Source organism: Calonectris borealis, chromosome 3 (genome assembly GCF_964195595.1).
Source record: "Calonectris borealis chromosome 3, bCalBor7.hap1.2, whole genome shotgun sequence".
NCBI classification, from domain to species: Eukaryota; Metazoa; Chordata; class Aves; order Procellariiformes; family Procellariidae; genus Calonectris; species Calonectris borealis.
The window spans coordinates 36,392,893-36,416,426 of record NC_134314.1 but is presented as its reverse complement, the minus strand read 5'-3'; the positions used below and the strand labels follow the sequence as shown (position 1 = coordinate 36,416,426).

The 23,534-nt window shown below is 42.9% G+C and overlaps 1 protein-coding gene across 2 annotated transcripts in view; it reads right to left on the bottom strand.

Moving 5' to 3' along the window:
• The window catches only part of MYO6 (myosin VI), a 115,371-nt gene extending 92,143 nt beyond the window's left edge, over nt 1–23,228 (bottom strand). For both annotated transcript variants that reach the window (XM_075145343.1, XM_075145344.1), the window contains exon 1: nt 23,135–23,228. The gene's annotated coding sequence lies outside the window, so the exon portion shown is untranslated. The remainder of the gene's footprint in view (nt 1–23,134) is intronic.
• Nucleotides 23,229–23,534: the final 306 nt, after the last annotated feature.

Below are 23,534 nucleotides of genomic sequence, written 5' to 3'. Positions count from 1 at the left end.
TGCACCTATCGGTTTCTTTTTGAGCTCTGTATACAAGACAAAACAAAACCCAATCAGCCTCAAGTCTGCCAAACACAAGGGACCTCAGCTCCAGCACAAAAAGCAGAAAATCAGATTATGCAAATGAAAAAAATAGTAAGGTAAGAAAGTCCTTCCTTTGATTCCCAAATACTTAAAGGAAATTCTATCACTCATTATAAATACTGGTTTGGTATGTAAATATAGCTTCCATAATCTGAATTGCAGAAGCTGCACGTCATGATAAGCAACCGGGACCCCAGAACTTTAATCCTCTGTAGACCATCATAAATGTCGGCTAAAAGCATATCTTGGTGTAACCAGCAGGGGCTCGTACAAGTTAAAGCAAGCATATATTGCATTTTACATCAGCTTTTGCCAAGCTGATTCAGAAAGAGGTCAAGGTAGACTGAACCCCAGTAATTTATTCTAACTCATACGAACACAGATAAACCCAACAAAGTTCATCCTCTCACAAGAAAATCAGAGGCATATTCCTAACCACCATTTCAAGAAAAACAAACAAACAAAAAACAACAACAACAAAAAACTTTTGAGTGCTTTTGGATTTTTGGTAATTCACCAGCAATTCAAGAACTCTCCACAACTTAACTAATTTTTCAGAAAAATATTTGAAGAAGAAAGCCTACACTAACTAGTGACAATACCGTACATTCAGTACTTTTAGATGAGCCACGCTCAGCCCCTGAAGTTCAGGCAACCGTACAATTCCAACAGAGAAAGTCAAGAGCTGAATCGTAATCTTAAGCCTATCAGTAACTTTGTTCTCCCCAGCTGCTCCCCTGAATGCTTCAGAAATACTCCAGGGACTCCCAGGGGGTAACCAATTCACAACTCTGGCCCCTTCCCTGAACTCACTTGTCTTGTCAAGTTTTGAACTTCAGCTATATAACCCTCTCACTGCAGTGTAATAAAGCAAAACAAAGTAAATAAGTAAATACAGAGATAAGCAAGAAAGCAACCTGCACTGAGTTTTATCAGTTTGATAAATACATACGTGTATAAATAACAGAACAGAGAGACATATTTGAATGATAATTTGTTTTTAAAGTCCAGCAATAAGAAAACATTGCCAAACACCACTTCCAGGTACTTAGCAGAGTGAAAATGGAACTGATATTTTAGAAAAATAAGAATATATACTCGACCAGGATCCAAGTCAAATCAAATAAACTAAGCACTGCAGATTGCAGCATTGAAAGCTGCTGCAGGGTCTGAAAACCTCAGATGCTTGACCGCAGGCCACTGCAGAGAGGCTGGACTGGAAAAGAGACAATCGTACTTTCTGTCTTACTACCAGAATAACAAATAGCAAGTAAATCAGAGGTTTCCAAATAGTAAAACTTTTAGTTGGCCCCCTTTATTAAAGGAGAAAATACTAGAAACTAATGACAATCAGCATCTGCGGATTAATGAGTACAATCCAGGAACTGTTTACTGTCATCCCTCTCTGCACAGAAACCATAATTCTTTCAGAGACAAATTAGCTCCTAGAAATGCTTACATTTCAGGTGCTGCCTCCTTTTTCATCTCTTCGTATCAGCTTGTACTTCCTACAAAAAGTACAGGTGTAATTTACAGGCAATGGGCTGAAACACAGACAATCCTCTACAGATCGTAATGAACTCAGGAGAAACTCCCCCTTCAGAAAGGGGTAAGTAAAAAAGCAAGATTCTTGTCTAAATCTATTCATTTAAAAAAAAAAAAGAAAAAAAAAAAAAAGAAGAGGACAGAAAAATCTATTGCCAAGTTCACCAATGTCACTGATAAAGTAATTCTGAGGGACGAGGCTGAAAGCTTTCTCTTAAGATAAAAGAGCATGAGATAAAAGGCACTTATGAATAGCAAAAGACAAAAAAGTATCCAGAGCTACTCAGAGAAAGTGACACAGAACATGTTTTGTCAGTAAATCCATCGGTTTTCTTGGGGAGATGAGTATAATGGGCCCCTTATTATAAGGCAAGAATGTACAAATAGTAATTTCAGCAAGAGACAGTAATTGCAAAGAAATCATCTACACTATCTCAATCTCAAAAAAAGATCTGGAACGTATGCTTTAAGAATAAAACCCACCGAAAATCCACGAAAATGATCAGAGGGCTGGAACGCCTCTCCTATGCAGAAAGGCTGGGAGAGTTGAGGTTATTCAGCCTGGGGAAGAGAAGGCTCCGGGGAGACCTTATTGCGGCCTTTCAGTACTTAAAGGGGGCTTGTAAGAAAGATGGGGACAAACTTTTTACCGGGGCCTTTGGTGACAGGATAAGGGGCAATGGTTTTAAACTGAAGGAGGGTAGATTTAGATTAGACATAGGAAGACATTTTTTATGATGTGGGTGGTGAGACTGGAAGAGTTGCCCAAAGAAGTTGTAGATGCCCCATCCCTGGAAGTTCAGGGTTGGGTAGGACTTGGAGCAACCTGATGTAGTGAAAGACGTCCCTGCCCATAGCAGGAGGGTTGGACTAGATGATCTTTAAAGGACCCTTCCAATCCAAACCATTCTATGATTCTAAAACAACCTTTAATTCTTGTACTATTCCAGAAGAGTTCATATTTTCACAGAAGGCAAAGTGCCTGAACAGCAACGAATCAGACAAAATATACCATTAGCACCGACATGATCTCAGCAGCAGGGAAAACTGCAGACCACAACAACTTCCGCATTAGCCACATCCTGTCCACAGCTCAACTCTCTCATTTTTGGTAGGACACTAACTCTCTGCAAGGTTTGAGAAAGTCCTGGGCTTCCCTAAACCTAGGTATAAGGCCAAGCAGAATATGGACTCTGGATCACAGCTCATCTCTACTCAGATTTTGCCACAGCCTAAGACAAAAGTACTCCTGCCAGACAGGCTGTTTTTCTTACTGCTGGGTCAGTGTCTTAGGGAGCTGCAGCAAGTAACTGATGCAGCTCCCACAGCTCCGTACTTTTACGGACCACAAGTTGTAAGAAATCCAGCTCAAGAACATCATGCTCACTTCTTGTTCAGAAAATGGTTAGAAGATCCAAGGCAGAAGATTGAGATCAAAGTCCAATTGTATTTTACTGACTCATTTTAAAACCTCAAATACATCATCTGAACACTACTCGCCACCCCCGCCACATATAAAATGTTATTTATTAATTTAACAGGAATGCTGCAAGAAAGTGCATCCCTGCTCAAAAGATTCTGTTAAAGTCAACAGTGACTAAAAACTACCAACCAGCGTTACCACAAAAATCGTTATTAATTTTCTGTCCAAGTGTTACAAAACCTATACAAGAGACCAGGCTTGGCCAAATCCATCTTCCAGAAGAAATCTGGGGTAGCTTTAAGGCTTTCAATAGTAAGTCCCGTGGTGCAGGCGACACAGTGAACACACTGTCCCTTCACATGCAAGAGGGCCATCCCCGAGGCTGGGAATTGTACTAAACCACAGCAACCACAGGCACACGTGGTCTCAATAAATCTGATATGAAAGTAAACTGAAAATAACACATGCAGAATCACGGCTACCAGGACCAACCCTTAAACGTAATTACAAATTTTGTACAGAAGCTCATGCAGAGGACAAACCACCATGGTCACATGCTAAGAACAGCCTATTTATTTTGGCAAGGAGGCCAAAAGTGGAGTCAATGAAAGCTTTTAGTCAGGTTGTAAATTCAGCTGCAAAATGTGGCTCAGGTGTTTTTAAATTCAAAACTTCCTGAGAAATTACAGCTGGAACAAGATTTCTGGGAGAATGAGCACTGTTATGCTGCCACTGCTACTTCCCAATCGGACTTGGCAGCTCGAAGAGGACAGCATTTATCTATGGCACTTGAACCTTCATTTCAGACTATGCAAAGTATTTTTATACAAAGAGCACACCTCCAGAGGTTAGGAAACTCATCACAACCACTTTTCCCTTCTCCTCCTTCAATTACATGAATATTTAGTTTCCATTTCATTTTCTTTTCTTTAACAATTATCCCAGAATTAACATTACAGTGGGGCTAGGATCATATTACACTAATTTTCATCTCAGGAACAAAATGAAAAATGAAAACACTGATATTATTTTCAGCTCTAAGTGACACCTTTCCTCCATTTTGTTGCTTTACAGCCCTTCCTACAATATTCTGAATTAAACTGCACACATGTTAGAGCAAGACCAGAGAAGTCATATAGAAGCCCTGCATGGTCAATGTTAGATACTTCTGATTTGGTGGAGTTTTTATGTGTTTTTCTTTTTCTACTAATTGCAGAGATTTTAATAATATCCATTATCTCAATAAAAGGACAAATTTCAGAAGTGTAGGACATATTATTTACAGAATTTTTTCACATTATTAGTTGTCATAAATCCGAAAAATAAGTTTTAAACTCAATGGATACATCTACGTTAGCAAGGAACACAGTACAATAGGAGCAAATTTGTACAGTGAAACAGTAGCACTGAGGAGCCAGTGCCCATATTACAGGCATTTTGAGGGTTTTACTAAATCTAGTCAGTACCAAATGGCTCTAGCCTGGGTCGTTGGACTGAATATGAATTCACAGCTGGAGAGCATCATGTTTTTTTCTAAGGAGCATCATCCACTCCAGTTTTGTCTAAACGGGATCCAGTTTGGTGCCTGGACCTGCACTGCAGTAAGTGCAGACAACCAGAAGGTTGACCACAACAGCAAGCTCCTAAGATGAACTCAAACACTAACGGAGACACACCGCTACTCTTCATCCAGCTGCTGATGGTTCCTGGCATGGGAAAAGACAGCAATTGTAGACTATTGCTCTAACATAGTCACGGGCCAGGTTACGGCATTTTTTCCCCTTTTTTATCTGCATTTTATCTTCAACTTTATCACCGTTTTAATCTAAGCTTTATTTTTTAATACTGAGCATTAGTGATCATGTAACATATAGCTACTAATCATACAGCATTACTTAACCAGCAAAAAAGGCCTCAAAACAACACAAAGACAGCTTCTCATAACCTTTTTTATTTAAATAACGTAAGCTAAGTTATTCTTCCTTCTTCTCTCCCCAAGGACAGACTATTGCTACTACAACACAAAAATTTTGCCTTAGATCTCCAAAGTTAATACTTTAAATGTATGCTTCTTTTAAAAAACAGAGTTCAAACACCAGCTAAACTGAATTTCTCCCTTCGGAGCTTACATAATTATAGTGATCTTGCTCTCTAAAAACAAAGCATGATTAAAATTATATTTAGCTCCCTCTAAATTGTCCCAAGACGATCTAGCAGCCCCCAGACTGTGAGCCACCACCAGGCAGCTCTCCCCAGCCCACCCAAGGGCACTGCGCCCCAACGAGCACCCGACCAAGCAGCTCTCGCCCCGGCTGCGGGAGGATACCCAAAGGTATCGTCGTCTCATCAGACAACAGGTCTCAAAGTAAAATATCGCTTATACGCTCAGCTGGTAACTTACCACCGGCTCCCCATCAGATGATGCTGCGGACTGGAAACCTGGAAGCAGCGGCAACAGGAATGCGAGTAACTCCTGTCCCTGCGTGTTTCAACATAACCCTGTTCAGCTCTCCCGAACAAAGGCTTGTGCTTATTCAACCTACAAATCACTTTAATCATCATGTTTTGTCTAAAACGGGGGTACGGATTCCTCTCTCCGGAGGAGATTAATCTTCCCACTGCTTGTCGGACAGGAGAGATTTGAAGTAGGGCTTTAAGCCAAAAGCACAGCTAACATTTGCAGTTGTGCAGATCTAATCATGTATCGAAATTTCTGCTCCTGTTCCAACATCACATTATAAAAAGTAAACTTTTCTTTCATGTATGGGCAATATATAAAATGTAAATCCAAACTGTTTTGAAAACACACTGGAAGACGTTATTAAAAATACCCTCAAGGAGAGCGTACAAGGTTCACACACAGAAGTTTAAAGTCCCAAAACACAAGATCCGTGCAATGTTACTCTTCCCCACAAACCACAGATACCTCCACCAAAAAAAATAAGTAAAACCCTCTTCCCTCTCTGCCAGGACAACTCAGCCCCCTTACTCACTATGTAAAGCCCCACTCACAATCAACTAGGAAACTACCAAGAAGTATCCACAACATTTTGCGACTTAGAGAAGAGCTTCCAAGAAAATCACCTGAAAAAAGCAGGTGAGGTAATTTAACAGCTCACTGCCCCAAGGACAAAAGTCACGTTTCCCGTCTCTCAGTCCCCTCCTCCCCGCTCAGGCAGTACCAGCCCCGGCGCCTGCAGAAAAATATCTCTGCCAAAGTGCATGGTGTAATCCACTTAAATAATTCCTCCCAGTTCAGAAAGAAGATGGGTGAGCTCCACTGCCAGCATAAGGTAGAAGTAGAAAGAATATCCATGAGAAGGCGGAGATGAGAGCAGAAACTCCTCCTTGAGGCAACAGCAAGTTGTTAGGTTGGCTCTCCACATCTCTGAAAACACAGAGATGCAAAGGTGTGAAGGATGCAGTCGAAAAGCATGAATCCAGACCAAATGTCTGCCTTTTCTAAGGCACAAAAATGAGTCCACTTGTAATTCAAAGTTCAAGCAGACTAACTTGACTCATTTTTAACATACTATCCTTTCTCAGACATAAAAGATTCAGAAATGAATCATAGACATAAAAGATGCAGAAATACAAAGAATATCTGAAACATTAATTAGGGGTATTTTCTTAATGATTCAGGTTAAAAATTCAGACCTTTCTAAACCTAATGGTTTTTCCATAGCTTTGAGGATTTTGTTCAATATTTCTGAAAAGTCAGCAGGTTTTCTCATCTCCCCCAGTTGATGTTACCTGTAACATTTTGCAAAAAATCTCAAAGTACGTACAAGCATGGCCTGAATTACCCGGACTCAGCCTGAGTTCAGCTCTGTGGAGCTTCTGGAATTGACTACTGGCATTTCTTTGAGCTATCTGATGTCAAGGATGGTTGACATCACGTTTCCCACGTAAAAGTAGGGCACTTCATGTGGATCACAGAGATTTGGCCAATATGACCTTAAGGATTTAAGTAACTCTCTTCTAGAACAGTTATTTTTAACTGCTGGTTTGGCAGCCCCCAAAAAGGGATTAAGAAAAAATAATATTCCAAAGACCCCACAGATGTAAAATTTCTGACAGAATCCAGGTGCCCAGCAGAAACTTCAGGGGGTCCAGAAATCAAAAAGACTAACTTATTTTTACAAGGTAATGAGCAAAACTGACATCACAGCTGACATCACAGGTTCAAACCATCTACCAGCTACACATCTACACATAAAAAGTGCAGTTGATACGCTCGATATTGAGACTATCAAGAAAGGCAATCAAATGGAATTGCCTAAATAAGTGAGAAGGACCAGGTGCAGATGGAGCAGAAATGCACTGAAAAGCCTTTTCTACTTAGGACATTTATGTAATTAACGTTCTTGAAGAAATTTCTGATTTTCTGAACACCATCCCCAAGAAACAGGCACAACCCAATTTAATTCAACCTGCTATACATCATTAGGATTCACCCAGGTGACACAAGAGGAAAAACCAAACTTAATTAGATCAATTTAGATCAGTTGCTATAAAATCCATGGGTTTTGTTATTTGGCACATTTAAACCTATTATCCAGTTAATCAATTAGAGAGGAGGATAATGTGAAATAATTCTTAAGCGTGCTTCAAAGATACTTAAATCTTCTTATACTTTTTTCTTTTAATTCAAACACCTTCTGTGATCAAGAGCAGCAACTTTAAAGCCTTCCTCCAATTCCAACGCAATCTAACTAAATAGTTTCAAAATTCTTCACACTTAAAAATACATTATTACCAATTTCTAGGCTTGAAGACACATCCCCTTGTTCTTCCAAGGCCAAGGTAAAACATTTTCTTCTTGCACATCTTTACAACTTTCCTGCATATGCTCAGTAGCAGCCACACAGAAATTCCTTTAAGTCTTAAACAAACCCTTTACCAAACAAAAAAGGATAAGGATCACGTAATCACAGGTTAAATATGTACAATATTCACGTGGAAAACTGACTACAGAATTCTTTGATCTAGCAGAAAAAGCTGTCATACACAATCACTGGAAACAGAGGCCACACAGATTAGAAACAGCATTTTGAAAATCTTTTGTAGAATTACTTTTAACCGATAACACAGATTTTAAATTAGGGCTACTTTTTTTTTCCTTCCTAGTTCAATATTTCTCAGTCTGATTTGCAAGACATCACACCCAGTCTGCAAAGCAGCTGCTTTTTTTATTTATTTTTCAGCACATATACAGACACAGCCAAAGATAAGTGCTAGTGCCTTCTGCCAGAAACACCTGAGAGTCAATTCCTGGCTGGTTTCAGCATTTGCAGATACTGCAAGTACTCAGAAATGTCAACAATGTCAACCAAAAGGTCTAGGAAACAGTTCAAAAAGGCACATGCAAAGTCCTGATGACAGAAACATTTAATTAATGCTTTTGTGATTACAAGCAAGACCCTCCCTGCTGACTGCCAAACAGTAAAACACAAAACAGTCCCTGATTTTTTTGCAGGGAAACTAACATGCTACTAGTTTTTAAAGGATGAAAAATACAATTCTAAACCAAACCGATTGATCAAAGATGCAGAAGAGGCTGTGCTGCTATTGAAGGAAAGACTGGGGGATCTTGTGGAACTTACTGTCAATGGACCCACAAGAAAAGAACCCAATGATTCTCTGGCGCAGGGCTTTACAAAGCATCCTCTTCAGCTTTCTGGACTCCTGGTCTACAATGCTCCACCTTAAGTTCACACAAGCGCTCTATTTGGGACTCCAGTCTGGAGGTCTTCAGCACTTCCTACATTGCAGCAAATATATTCTCAATCGTAGATGCACATAGTCAATATATCTTCTTTGTATATTCACACAAAATTTGAGCTCCATAGGAGCTTAAATTACAGTGATCGGTAAATTCTACGTGGAAGTCAGATATGACCAACGCAAACTCCTCATTGTGAATAGAAATACTGCAAATCTCCTCTCATTATGCGTATTTCTTCACACTGTTGAAGGATCTGAGCACCCTCTTGGAGGGGCGGGGAGGGGGGGGGGGGGTGTTAATACCAAACTCCTCATAGATTTCCTACATTTCCTCTTTGGAGTAAAAATCTTCCTCAGAGAAGAGGTTTTGGTTTTGAATGATTCATGGGAACTAGAAAACTAAAAGCTTGTGAGTATGGCTGTCTTACAACATCATATGATCAGAGATCTTCTAAAGTCATCTTAGAAGAGATTCAAAATACAGTGTAAGAAAAAAAATCATGTGTAGAATAGAGATAAATCTTGCTACCTCAGAGGCTTAATTCGAGTCAGGCACTTCCTCAGGAATCCAGAAAAGCCCAATTCCTTTGTTTGGTGCTGAGACAGAGAACACGATAAATACATGCAGTTCATTCACCTTCCAGAGACCTATATGAAGTCTTGAGGCAAGAACTCAAGAATAATTGAGTTCAAAAAGAGTAAGATGGTAGTACAAAGCAGTCCACTGTTACAACTCATAACCCACTGAACTAAAAAAAAAAAAAAAAAAACAAAAAAACCAAAACACACCAACCCACAGACCCATTTTGCAAAATGCATCAACAGATGAATCAGTACCCTCGTCACACCGTGTTATTGGAGACTCCACCCCTCTTTAGGAAGACTCGTGTTCCACCTTCCACAATAGCATACCTGTCTTCAAATACAGGGATATACATGTTTCCTTTTATTGACTGAAGTACACAAGGTCTGAAGAATTATCTTATTATTTCTATTAAAAAATAGAGGATATTTAAAAGAAGCACTAGACTATCGTTCGGAAGACTATATTTAAACCTGGAGCACATTTTTGTCACAGTATCCCCCAAAAAACAAAAGCAGACAGTATTTCTTTCTTACCAAACAGAAAAAAAATTACTAATATTAACCATCAACCTGACATTGCATTTCAGTATCAATGCTCTGTTAAAAGGAAATTCACATCTTCCACAATTTCTGCATTATTTGGGTAACTAATAAAAAGAATTGGCTAGCTATAATAGTTTACCCTGACAAACTTAAAGAAAACATATCTGCTTCTTGAATAACTCCAATAACTTGGGAACAACAAGGAAAACAAGAAATTAATCAAATGCCTTTTCAAATGCCTGCACAACCAGCAACAGCCGTTTCCTATACTCCCCTCACAGGCAAGGGTGAGCCATGCTGGCTAACCTCCCAGTGTTACGACCTGTGAAGGATACAAATCTAATTTTGCTAAAAAAAAAAATGCCACTGCATCTGGTCTGTTAAGAGATAATAAATATTTTTTTTTTTTTAGAAGTGACGAGCTAGCAAAATTTGCTGACATTCGAGTTTAAGCGCACAACAGAGAAGCAAAAGTGTATTTCAAAGGTTATTCAAAAAGTATTTTTCAGCTTCTACTCTATAAAACTTATTCAAGTTTTACTGGATGCTGTAATTTAACTAATTTCTTCACACATCCAGCAGCTTGTGCTGTGTGATGATCCTCCTCTGATACGGAAGCTTTTGACATCATTCTGGAAATGTATACAGAGTGTGTCCTACCGTAACAGCATAGGAAATCCTAATAAACCAGGTGTGGCTTTGGAGACGAATCTCGAGCTACCCAGAAGTGCTCTGATAACTACGGCAGCCCTCCTGTAAGCCTCTACTGCTGCAACTCTCTTGAACGAGTTTTATACTGAAAAACATAAGGGAAGGGAGGTATAGGACAGAGGACTAATATTTCGCCTGACCTGCCCTTCTGTTGCAGCAGTGCAATAAAAGACAGACCTTGACTGTAGTGAATGATTTTCATCTTCTTTGACACTCGGCTTCCCTGCTTTCTCTAGGCATGCCGTAGTTTATCTCTTCTTCCAGCCCCAAAATGCTTTTTTGCTCTCTGAAGAGAAACTCTAAAGTTTCTCTTTGCTTTCTAAAGAGAAACTCACGTCTGTTGTTAAAACTGTCAGTTATCAGCAAGTCAAAAAACACGGAAATGGCAGGATCACTGAAGATATTTAAGGGAAAACGTGCCAGCAGAAAAGGGCCACATCCTAGAAAATCACAACTGATGCCATTCCAGGTAAGAAAAACTCCTTGAAATGCTCTGGACTGCTTTTGGTTTTGGGGAACACGAGGAGCTCCCCATCCTGCCAGGGGTGTTGTGCTGGTCCTGCACCGTGCTGCGCCGCTGAGCCCAGCTGGCCAGCGAGGCTCTGCCTGGAAGGGGAACCACATCTTCTCAGCCTCCTTCGTTCAGCATGCCCACAGCTCGGCAAAGCCACTGTTCCAGACCGTGCTTTCCCTACATCACGTGGCTGCTTCTGTCTACACCACCCTGGTCAACGCCAGCATCAATAATTTTGCACCTCTGGTACTTTCTCCTCTTCTCAAGCCCTTTTACTGTAAACTGCCTCCCCCTTACACATTAAGCTACAGCTAAAATTAGCTTCTGCTTCTAAAGCAGATCTCCAGCTCAACACAGTATTCCCCCCACTTCCATTCTTCCAAAAACAGGAAAACAGATTGCTGCTTCAGTCTAGGAATTCAGTGAATCCACACATACTGTGGGCAGCAAAAAGGCATAGGGTTTTCTTTGCTAGGATGCTCTTGGCATGGTGACAAGGTGCTTCTGCTGACCCAGAACATCGGTGAGATACCATCCGGTTCAAGGACCGCTATGAGTAGCCAAAGGAGTCCCTAGCAGAGCAGCAACCCACAACAGTCTACAACAACAAAAAAATACTCCTTCCTGCTGATTCGGATGGGGAGCAAGCACGTTCCATTGCAGGGCTCCCCAGGCTGTGCTGGGCACACGTGAGCAGAGCCTGCCTTGAGAGGCGTGTTCCCCACAACAAATGTGTCCTCCACGTCACTCTCCCAAGCTCAGGCTGTCAAGCAGGGGTAATTGTAGGTTGACAGCTTCCAAGTAATTACAGCCATCCCCGATCTAGCGCTTACTGGTATGACATCAGTCATCCTCAACAAGGGAAGGCAGAGTAGAGAAAAATATGGATTTTGATTAAAACTCTCTTTCCAATCCTTAAATTCTGCTTCCACCAAGGTGTTCTGCCTTGCGTCTCTCCACTACCCTTCTCACTAGACATCAAGGCTGGCTGCCAAGTAAAACAAAAACCAGCATCTCTTGCATCCTCGGAAAACCGTACTGATGCAGCCAGTTTTACTTGCTCTATTGTACAAACTCCATTTGCAATCCATCTTGGCATATGCAGTCCACGAAGAGCATGAGAAGCTGCACGCTCATTTGTAGGACTGACGCCATGCAAATCCTTCTCATTTCCAGCAAGTTGTGAAACACAAAAGGCAGGATATCCTGGAAGTAGCAAAGAAAAAGAAAAAAAAAAAAGGGGGGGGGGAGGGGGGCAGAAAAGGCAGGTGTCCTGGGGATAGCGCTTACGCAGGGCTTCTTTAAGGGCAGCAACGGATCCTGAAAACCGAAGTCTGATTCAGAGGGAGCCACCTTGTGAAGCCGCCCACAAATACCTGCACTTGAAGCACCAAGGATCCAGACCACACCTCCGCTGCAGCCTGGATCTCAGAGTGATCCAGGCAGATGAACGATGGGCAAGACACAATGTAATCCAGGTTACGTGCTAACAACATATACTGCAGTATTCATTATATTTTACGCTCTGGTGAACTCTAAATGAACACTATCCCATGCATCTGGGTCAAAATTTGACTGCCATTACATTCAACAATGCAAAGAGGTGGTATCAGCTACCACTGAACCAAAGTCTGCATCCCACGTATGACTCACTACAGCCTGAAGCGCCCGAGCTCCACACCAAGCCATTCCCACCCCAGCTAGGTGGGGGCCCTTGGAGGAGAGCCCTGGTACCCGAAAAAGGAGGACTCCTCCCTCAGCTACAGGAACATCTTTAAAAATCCGCTTCATTCTTCTCCCACCTTTTCTTCTTGTTAGTATTGAAATGCATGTGAAGACCTTGACAGAGGTACAACAATAGAGTCGGCGCTTTAGTTTTTCTAACTTCCCTTGTACTGCTAGTACAAGATTTTAGCTTATATTAAAAGTTCAGCATAGTCCAAACTTGCAGGAGATACTTACGGGAAATGGTGACATGGCAGAAAAAAGGAAAAAATCACTCTTCTTTTTCAACAGTAGTAACTTGAAGACTGCTAAGACATGAGCTTCAAAAATACACAGCCCCCCACATCAACTACCAAACTTTGTTTAAATGCTTGCTAACATCACTAGGCTAACTCCTCACAACACAAAATTGTTTTTACTGCAAATGTGGCTACTATTTCGTATTCAACTTGATTCTCCTGTATGTTCAGGTGTGTGATAGTTACACAGCTTTTCCTTAAGCAAAGGCCTGAAAAAAGTAAAATTAAATACTTGAAAAAAATCCTGTATTTTTCACACAGATGTGCTTACCTCATTGTCAGACTGGAGACTATCGGTTAGAGTTTTGTGGGTTTTCCTGCCTATTAGATGTTCATCACAAAGCTAGGCCATGAATTTAGTTTGATCAGCTGCTCCATTTTAAACAAAACAAAGCCACATGAGCCTCACGCACAGCTGTTTCTTGCCCCTTAAAATTTCTCCATAAAGTATGTACAGTGGGGGAAGTAACAGATCCTTTTGAGAAGGCTCCTGTCTTACCTGGGTCCTCTCAAAACTCCTTGGCATTTCCAACAAGACGACTGATGGAAATAAGAGAGGCTGTAGGGAGAACGCGCTGAATCCTAGGAAAACATGAGCCAATTAGCTTTTATTAATTACAAGTAACCACACCTCAGCACACCTTCAGATGTCACTCCAAAACCTTTACCTGTCTTGGAGTGAAATACTTAGCCCAAATTGCGAGGTCTCATGGTCGTCTTACCCCCACGGCAGGCACACCCGGGGTCAGTGCCTGGGCATGTACGGGGATCAGACAGCATCTTTCAGTTGAGGAGGAAAACATGGCTTTATAAAGTCCAGCCCAGACATGGTAGGAAGGGCAACCCCTGCTGCTAACCTGTTTTGCCTTCAAGCAGTCAAACCAGCATTTTTCTTCCACCACAATCTTCGTGTGTTCCCTCTTAAATCTGCTGGGGTCCCTTTGGTCCTCTCAGCTCCTCAGCCTTTCCCACCTTGGCATCGTCCTTCAGCCTTCACGTGTTCCTCAAGAAGGAGCTCACCTCAAACTACTCTTCCTCCTCCTGCTAGTTTCCCTCTCCCCCGCTTCTACCTCCTCCCTAGGGCTAAAGCAGCAGAGTCACTCAGCAAACACGCCAGCGGCATAAAGTGGCCTTTGTCCGCCCTCTTCCCTCCCACAGGGATTCAGAAAGAAACCAGGAATAATACAGAGAACAACTCATCTCAAATAGCTGGTTTTCTCTGAAATCATACAAGTTTCCACTTCTATTTGATGCACTCAAGCAGTCAGCACTTATTACTAACACGAATTCACAATTTTTTACTAGAGGGAAAAAAAAAAATCAGGAAAAAACAGAACTGCATTTTTTAAAGGGATACAAAAAATTCTCCTTCTACAGAGCTCAGTAACTGATCCAGGACGTAACAGAAGGGTTTGCAACAAAAGCTGCAAAGGGCAGTTTAAAAAAAAGACTGTGAATCAGCTTAATATCTTAAAACCCCTGCTAGGCTACATGAACAGACACACAACTCTGTATCAACAGAAATAGAAAAGCTGACCTCCAACACTTGTTAAAAAAAAGTACTTTCAGTTCCAAGTTAAAAGAAGTCTGATATAATATTTTCAAAATACATATATGCATGCAACATTGGGAAAGGCTGTAAGGATTTAAATTTAAAGAGAATAGCCCACAAGAGCATATGGTCAACATATTATTTATATTACCATTGCTGTTTTGGTGGTGAAGATCTATGATTATAATTTAGCCTGTAACACAGAAATACCCATAGCATCAGATCCCATATCATGGAAAGACTGTATTTTCATTTACAATAGGAAAGACTGTTACAGCCCCAAGAAAAGCAGCTACTTAGTCCACTGCACTGCAAAAAACATGTTCTGTGTGCGTTGACATTTTGAGCAAGACATGATAACAGGCTAAGAAACTTCATGTCTAAGATTCCTCTCCCTAGGTTAGTAAGAAATAATCTTTTCCTTTGAAAGGATGTAGAACTTCAAAGCAAAACATAAAACAAGATCTAAAATTTGTTTCAGACTCCCATCAGAATATGAAACAAAATGTATTTGAAAAAGCATCCTTCCCCTAACCAAAGCTTAGATTTGTTCTTGTATAAACGATCTAAAAAGATACTAAGACGTTCACTACTTTTCAAAAGCTTATAATGTATCTCCAAACACCTGAAGAAAAAATTATTTTAATTTATGACATTGATGCAGTGAACCAAAGACTATCTCAAGGTCCATATAATCTGAGATTAAGTGTCTGACCACGACTAGTTTCAGATGCTTGAGAAGATGGAAGAGTACTCTAACGGGTTGAGAATTACAGACAAACATCATCACACCATCTCTGAAACTTGTTTCTTCTGTACACTTGCAGTTAAATGCTCTGTTCCCAACAGTTCCGACTGAACGCAACTATGACAGACAAGCCCATTTCTCTTCTTTCCCCTGAAAACTTAGAAATTTGAAGCAATGCTTTTAACCATGGAGGATCAATTACTGAAATCTATAAAACCGTTAAAGTCTCCAAGAAATAGCTTGATCCCAGCAAAGAGCAAATAAGGACAACAAAGTGATGATGCAACATGCACATGTATTCCCACAAATGAATACACAGCTTGCAGGTCTATTTTTGGAAAAAAATTTAAAGAGGAGGAGAAGACGGGCCTGGCAACACGCTCATCGAAAGGCAAGCCAACAAGTACGAGAGAAGGAGAAACGCGCATCCTGTAGCATCCACATAAATAACCCTCCTTGCACTAGAGCAGAAATATGCTGGAGAACACGCTGCAGAATGCCATTCATGTACCCAAGCCCCTGCCAAAAAGGCTTGTGCATGAACACAGCAAAAGCTTTAAAGCAATCAGCAAACACTGCAAAAATAACAACTTACTAGGAGCCCATAAAATGAGACGAAGATTTATCTCATTAGTTTCCCTATCTTTGTAAAAGAACCCAGGTAAGAGGGGAAAAAAAAAAACAAGAACACCACACCACACAAAAGAAATTCCTCCCCACCTCCAAAACCACCACATGCACTAAAACCAAGTGTTCTTATCTTTATACAGTAACAAAAGTCCATGTTATTTTAGGGCCTTCTGAGGTCTGTGATCTTTTAAAATCCTTTCCGGTCCTATTGCTTTGACTCTGAAATTCCCTATATATGGTCTTTATGTCCACATTTCTCTCCGCAACAGGGCTACTGGAGGCATATGTGTACCTTTTGGTAGAGGCAACGAAGGGTTACATAGGTTTAAAAGACTGCAAAAAATGCTGTGGTTTATGAGAGCTGAACCGGTAGCAGCTTACCACCCCAAGAGGGGTAAACCCTTCATCTGCCTCCCCTCGTTTCTGCTCCTCGCTACATGCTCCGGCTGCCCCGTTGCATAAGCTCTGCAACTCATGACATCCCTCCGTAACACGGAGCTGGGGAAGAGAAAGGCGACGGGTTTAGTTGCTTTCTGCGGAGCCAGCAGCTTGCACTGAGGTGTGGAAGAGCCCAATGACCATCCACACTGCTGGGAAGGGAGTGGAAGCGGGGGCACAGCTGCGGGAAGATTTCCTCCTTTCGGGGGGCCAGCAGGCAATTAGATCAGCCCAACTACTCACAAAACTGCAACCCTAGAGAATCATTGAAATTTAAGTTACTAAAAATATTTGTCAGCCTCTTCATTCCTGAACGCTTTGATCCTTGTCCTGGAAACCCTGCAGGGCGAACAGCACAGGCGGTTACCGCACACTGTTAAACCTCAAACCAGCAGAGCAGCTACAGAGCATCCCCCTCCCAAAACTCTCCAGTACCTCCCCTCAAACAAGCAAAGCACCGCGGTGGGCAGGTTCGGCGTGCCTGCGCACAGCGCTCACCCGGCTGAGAAAAAGGAAGACGCAGCAAAATAGCCAGTCTTTGCCACGGAGGATTTCATGAAAGATTTTTATTGCTGTCACCTCCACCACTACAGAGCAGGTGTGACGGGCTGCGCTTGAATGAGGAAAGAGCGAAAGGCGGGTGGGAACTCAAAGGGGGTGTCCTCACCCTGCCGCAGGCACGGCCTCCCTCACGGGTCGTGCTAGAGGACTGGAGAAGGACACGCTGCCCTCCCACCGGCAGCTTCTTCTGAAACACGGCTTTTACAGTATCACCTTTTAGCCAGGTTGCTTTGGATCCGGGGCACTAAGAACGAACCTGAGATAACCAAAACCTTGCCGAGTGTCACCGTAACAGAGACAGTACGGCAGATGCGAGGGATGGAGTTCTGGACCATGCAAATCACAAGCTGGACTTGCTGAAAAAACAAAACTTAACAATACTTACACGACTTCAGATCAGGCCTGAAGGATCCATGAAAACACTTAGATACAATTCAGGAAGCTGTTGCTACCAATATAGACACAGATCTTGCAGATATCGGAGACATTTTCTGAACCACTGACTTTCTTACATTCCCTGCTTCTCTTTTTTCCTCCCCCAATTTCAAATATCTGATAGATGTTGTTAATTGCAACGAAAACAAATTTGCTTAAGAAACTAAATAATTAACCAATATGTAAATAATACTGTTAATTTAATTGTCTGTTTGCAAAAGAAATTCAGCAAGCTCATTCAAGGCACATTGCTTCAAAAAGCAAAGAAAAGTTTTCTTTTATGTTAAAAAAGGCCTTTTGTCGAGTATTTACAAATCAGAGTTCACTCAGACTTCCAGCTGACAATTCTGGGAATTTCTCTACTGTTTTTTTCTGAGAGCAGGCCGGGTCCCAAAAGATGCAGGTACAGATGTGTCCGCACCAGCTCCGTTCGGCACTGACAGGGCTGGATCCCAGTTTGGAGACTGGCCCCATTCTGCCTTTACCACTGTGGCCAGGTGAACACAGCAGCAGCTGCAGTGCTGCGAGGTGCACATACGAAAAATGAGGTTTAACTCCAGATCCCTCGTCCATCTCTCATTCCCTGGAGCAAGCAGAAACTATCCTTTATCCACCCACTTGCAGAGCGAGGGGAAGCGTTCAGCTGATGAGGAAAGACCCCCGGTTTAACAGAAGTGTTTCAGGAGTCGCATAAACCCTGGGTATGACCTGCGGTGTAGCCACAACCGCGCAGATACCAACCCATGCTAACCAAGCGTTTCTGCACGCCATGCTCCTAACAGTAGCTGCAATTTAGCTCGCAGATCTGCTGCATGCCTACAGGAGCTGCAGGCAGCACCGTGTCTGCAGGGTAAACGCTGCCTGGCTGCAACTCACTCCCTTTTCACTGGGAAAAAGTTAGGGTGCTGCGGGGGCTCCCAAACCACCTTCGCACGGCCGTGCTAACTGGTCCACTGGTGGCAACAGGCTTTGCCTCTCAAGTGCGGCACGCAGCACAGCGGCAGGACCAAACCGAACCAGACCTGCCTGGCCCTCTGCTCCGTTTTTTCATGCTGTTCAACAAAAGAAAAAGCAAGAACTCACTTTGGCTAAATCAATTTTTTTTAATTGGTAAGACAGTCACTTATTGAAAGACAGAATTAGCACACTCTTTCCAATAAAATACATACTATTAAATATGTATGGTCATTACTTACAGAAACCATTCTGCCAGAGATTCAAGAGCCCGCAGATTTATCTTTTTCTTGCCATCAAAACCTTAGGAAAAACCGTGAAAGCTGCTGATACTTCACATTTAGCTTTGCTAAACTGCTATTTTGGGAAAAAAAAAAGGCTTCATCCACAGACTTCAGTTCAAAAACTGTATTTTTCTGTGTGTTCTTTATATTATTATAGTGTCTATCAATACTTCAGAAACATAAGTCTCAGTCACCAGTATTTACTACAAATGTAATACAGTCATTCCAAGTAACAGCAAAGAAAAAACCTAAACAGATGGTGTGCTATGTTAAAATGTTAAGTCATTTTTATCTGCCCATGCGTACTTTAAAAAACAGAATCAAAATGAGGGTATCTAAAGAAACATACGCTACTTAACAAGTCTGGTTTCTTTTTTTTAAATAGGTTGACAGTTCTTTAAAAGTGTTTCAGAACAGAAGATGCTGTAACGTTTGGACACAGGTTACAAAGCCACATACAGTATATACTAGAGTAGATGACAAATACCTCAGGTTTCATCCGTCTGATTTTCCTAGTTTAAATCACAGTATGATCCTACACCCACATTTCCTATGGGATTACAGGCTACACACCTAGACCACAACATTTTGCTGTCGAATGCAATAGTTTGCCTCAACACTGGCTATTTTAAAACCAAATGCATTAAGCTGTAACATCAGATGACCAGCAATAATTGAAAGATTCTAGGTCTTTATCACAGAAACTAAATTTCTTTTGAGCACTAAAATTACTTTTTCCACATAAACTCAGGCCAGAATACTGATAGCACCTGAAGAAATCATCAAGTTCAAGCCCCTGCACGAGAACAAGTAAAACAGTCGTGAGGAAGTCTTTAATATATCCTTAACACAAGTCCTATATGACTTTCAAAAACCTTTGCAAAACGCAGATTGCACAACCTCAGCTTGTTCCAGTCTTCCCCAAAGCATAAGAGATTTTAAGAACTACATCAAATCTTTGGTACAAACTAGTTTCATCTTTTTCGATACAGTCACTGACAGAAGGACACAGACCACTTCTCACTAATTTTAAGACTGTAGCAACTTCTTGTCCCCTCATCTCATCCTCCTTCTGCTGGAGCTCAGCTTGTCTAGCCTTTCTAGAACACACTTTCCAAAGACGCGTGATCTCTGTAGATGATGCTTTCCAAACCCTTCCTAAACCCTGATGACCATTTCTGCTGGATTGAGACGTTTGCATTTATCTTTCTTAAAGGGCTGTGGCCAAAACTGAACACATTATTCTGTTAACTTAAGCTTCACTAGTACAAAAAGTTGAATGATAACTTCAACCATACTGCATCCCGCTGCTTGTCGTGATCCCCCATAACCCTCAGATCTACTTCCACGGCGCTGCTGCCAAGTTGACTTTGCCTATCTGCATTATGGGGTCTCCTTCCTGAAAATTGTCTCTTGTACTTGAATACAGCCATCCAATTTATCAAAAATCTCTTGTCCTCCAAAACAGAGCCTCAAAAATAAGGCCTGAAACCCCTACTTCGTCTCCTTCAGACTTTGTGATAATTCTGTTGATCAAAGACATCAATGACACCAAAGTACGAAGGTGCCAGAACTGCCCCCGGCACCACTTAAGCTGACTTCCCAATTTGATGACAACTCATAATCACTCTGTAAGAATAATCACCCAGAGTTGCTATCTCTAGACCTAGTCCCTTTGGCTCAGTTGTTCTCAAACACTTCAGATGAATAAATAATTTTCCTCAGAGCAGCCTTACTGGGTCAGACGGCAGGTCTGTGGTCTCCAGTATACTGCCTGCAGTAGTCAATGCCTGAAATGAATATAAAAATTTGGTAAATACTTGATGGCACTTTCACAGTGTATTCTCTCAGGCTCCAATTGCAGCTCAGTGACTCCCTGAGCTACAGGAGGTACTCTGTACAAGTCAGCCTTAGTGGATTTTCCTTCCATGAATCTGTCCGGTTGTTTTTTGAGTCCCTGTAAACTTTGAGTATCCACATGCTTCAGAAAGGATTTCCAAAGCTCAACTGACTACACATTGAGTCAAAACCAAAACACACCCCTTTTGTTCATTTTGAACCTGCCAGCTTAATCGCATGCTTCCACATTTTATAATGAAAGCGACAATAAAAAGTTAGTCCCTACTCAACTTTGCCACATCACTCACGAGACCATCAAAATTTCTAAAACCTCAACGTTTTCCTCAGACCAGCGTTATCAAATACCAAGAGAATATGAAGGTTAGATTGGGTCACAAAGCCTTCTCCACCCCTGCACAAGGAAGCACTACTTCACCTGCCTAATGAGAACATTATGATTAATGGGTCAAAATACTGACCCAGTATCAAAACAAAGGCGCATGGCGATCCCAGATCCTGAAGGACACAGTACTTAGCGCAGATTATACATGAATGCCCACTCGGAGTGGGAAAATTAGTTCAACTTACTTACAATTTCTGCAAGCTAATACTGACATAGTTTTAATTCAGAAAGCTATTAAGCCTCGCAGCAAACTTTACTGCCTTTATGTTCACTCTGCTGGCTTTATGTTTCACACTCGAAGGCGTAACTGTGCCGTCACTAAATAGTTTATTAACTTACACACATTAAAAACACATCCACTAAAAAAACAGTCATGCTAAATCCTAATTTCTATGTTAGTAAAAACAACGTCGCAAAGGTTTCTAACTTTTGCTCTGACAATTTCGATATTTACTCTCCCACCTCAAGAACAAACTCAGACCTTTTTTTTGCAGTTATTTTATAAACCATACACTTCATAGTTAACTTGTACCTTAGTACAGCTTTATGATATTTAAACAAATACTGCAAGAACACATTTACTTACATTTTTAAATTTGCACAAGAATAATTTCAATCATTAAATCATTTCTATTGTTATTAGGCTTTTTTCCCTAGCATTCCCCTCTATCTTGAAAAGAAAAATTGCAGATGTCATTTAACTTCAGAGTTCATCTCTACCCTCTGTTAATTTGTCACGTTTGCAACAGAAGGAAAACTCAGCCCGTGGCCAACCTTTGTACTCCGATAGCTGCGAATCCAGTTCATAGGCCGCTCCGCAGCCCGGCGATGCCAACTGAACTGTAAGAAATTAGATCGCCTCAAAGGTCTTTTCCATCCGAGAGCAAAACAGGACACAAGTCATGACGACATACTACTTCTCTCCACCTTTGTTAAAAAAGCCTGACAATCAGCAATTATTTAGATGAAATTACAGGTAACAACCATCCTTTTATGCAACCTCTAATCTATTAATTTAGCTGTCTCAATCTTACGGGCCTCTGGTGGCATTAGGATTTACTAGTTAGGAATCTGAGGGCCAAGCATCAGACAAGCACCAACTATAAATATGCTGCACTGCAAATTGTATGCAAGTGATGGCCCATTAAGGGGATGAACCTTTTTAAGTTTTCCTAGTCAGTAATGAATGCAAGTTACAGGAACTGGGTATCAGTTTTTGGTAGCACATCACGCTTACGCATGCTGCTCTCCAAAAACGCAGCCTGCAAAAGTACTTCCACGAGAAACACGCCAAGAGAAGATGTATTTCAATTGCACTACCGGTCATACTGTGTTTGGCCGGTCAAGGCTGTAAAAAATTTCTCTTCTGTGACAAGGACAATCCTACCAGACCAGAAATGTTTTTGAAACAAGGAGAGGAGCTCAGCTGTAACTCAGCATGGACGGCATTTTACAGAGGATGATACCAAAAAAAAAAAAAAAAAAAACCACCAACAAACCCACAGGAAAGAAATTCCCATGACAGTTCATTTAAGGAAGTGAAGAAAAATCACTTTAGACTGTAATCGTACCTAATCGGGAAGGACTGGGTACAGCACATCCACCCCGCGGAGCGCTGGCGGGGAGCGCTCGCCCCGAGGAGGGGCTCTTCCCGGAGCAACCGGCTCTCCCCGAGCCCGCAGACCCCGGGGCCGGCGCCCGGACGTCGGCGGTAATATGTTTCCTTCGCGACCGAGGCGTGTAAGGTGAGAGCTACCGGGCGCAACCCCTCCCTCCCCGCCCCGTCCCGTCCCCGTCCTCGTCCCGCAGCGCTCGCCCCCCGCCCCGAGCGAGCGCCCCTTAAAGAAGCGGCCGCCGCTGGGTGCGCCGCTCAGCCCGCGTTTGTTAGCAGAGGACGCCTGCCCCCGCAAAGCCCCGCTCCCCACGACGAAGCCTCTGGCGAACGCCCCGCCGGGGAGCTGATCGCACCTGCCGGCGGGCCGGGCCGCACCGCCCCGGGGCCGGGCGGGAGGCGCCGGCGGGGGGGGGCCAGAGGGCCGGCGCGCCCCGCCAGGAGGGGGGAGGACACGGAGGGTTGGCGGGGGAGGGCGAGGGGGCCAAGGGCCTGCTGCGCGGCCCAGCGCCGCGTCCTTACCTCCTGCTGCTGCTGCTGCTGCTGCCGCCGCCGCCGCCGCCGCCGCGCTCGGCGCCCGGCTGCCAGCCCTGCCGCCGCGGCTGCTGCGCTGCTTTGCGCCGCCCCCCGCCGCCCGGCACGGCCTGGCCCGGCCGGCCGCCCGGGACGTCAGCGCCACAGGGGCAGGCCGGGGGCGGGGGCTGCGCCGGCGGGGGCGGTGGGAGGGGGAAGGAGGAGGAGGAGGCGGTGGCGGCGGCGGCAGCTGGGAAGCCTGGCCCGGGCTCGCCGGCCTTCCCTCCGCACCGGCGTTGCCTGACAGGGTGCCCCGGCCTGCCGCCCGCCCCGGGACTCCCCGCGGCCGCCCCGGCCGGTGCGGGTAGGACAGGGCCCGGCACCCTTCGGGCAGCCGCCCTCCCGCACC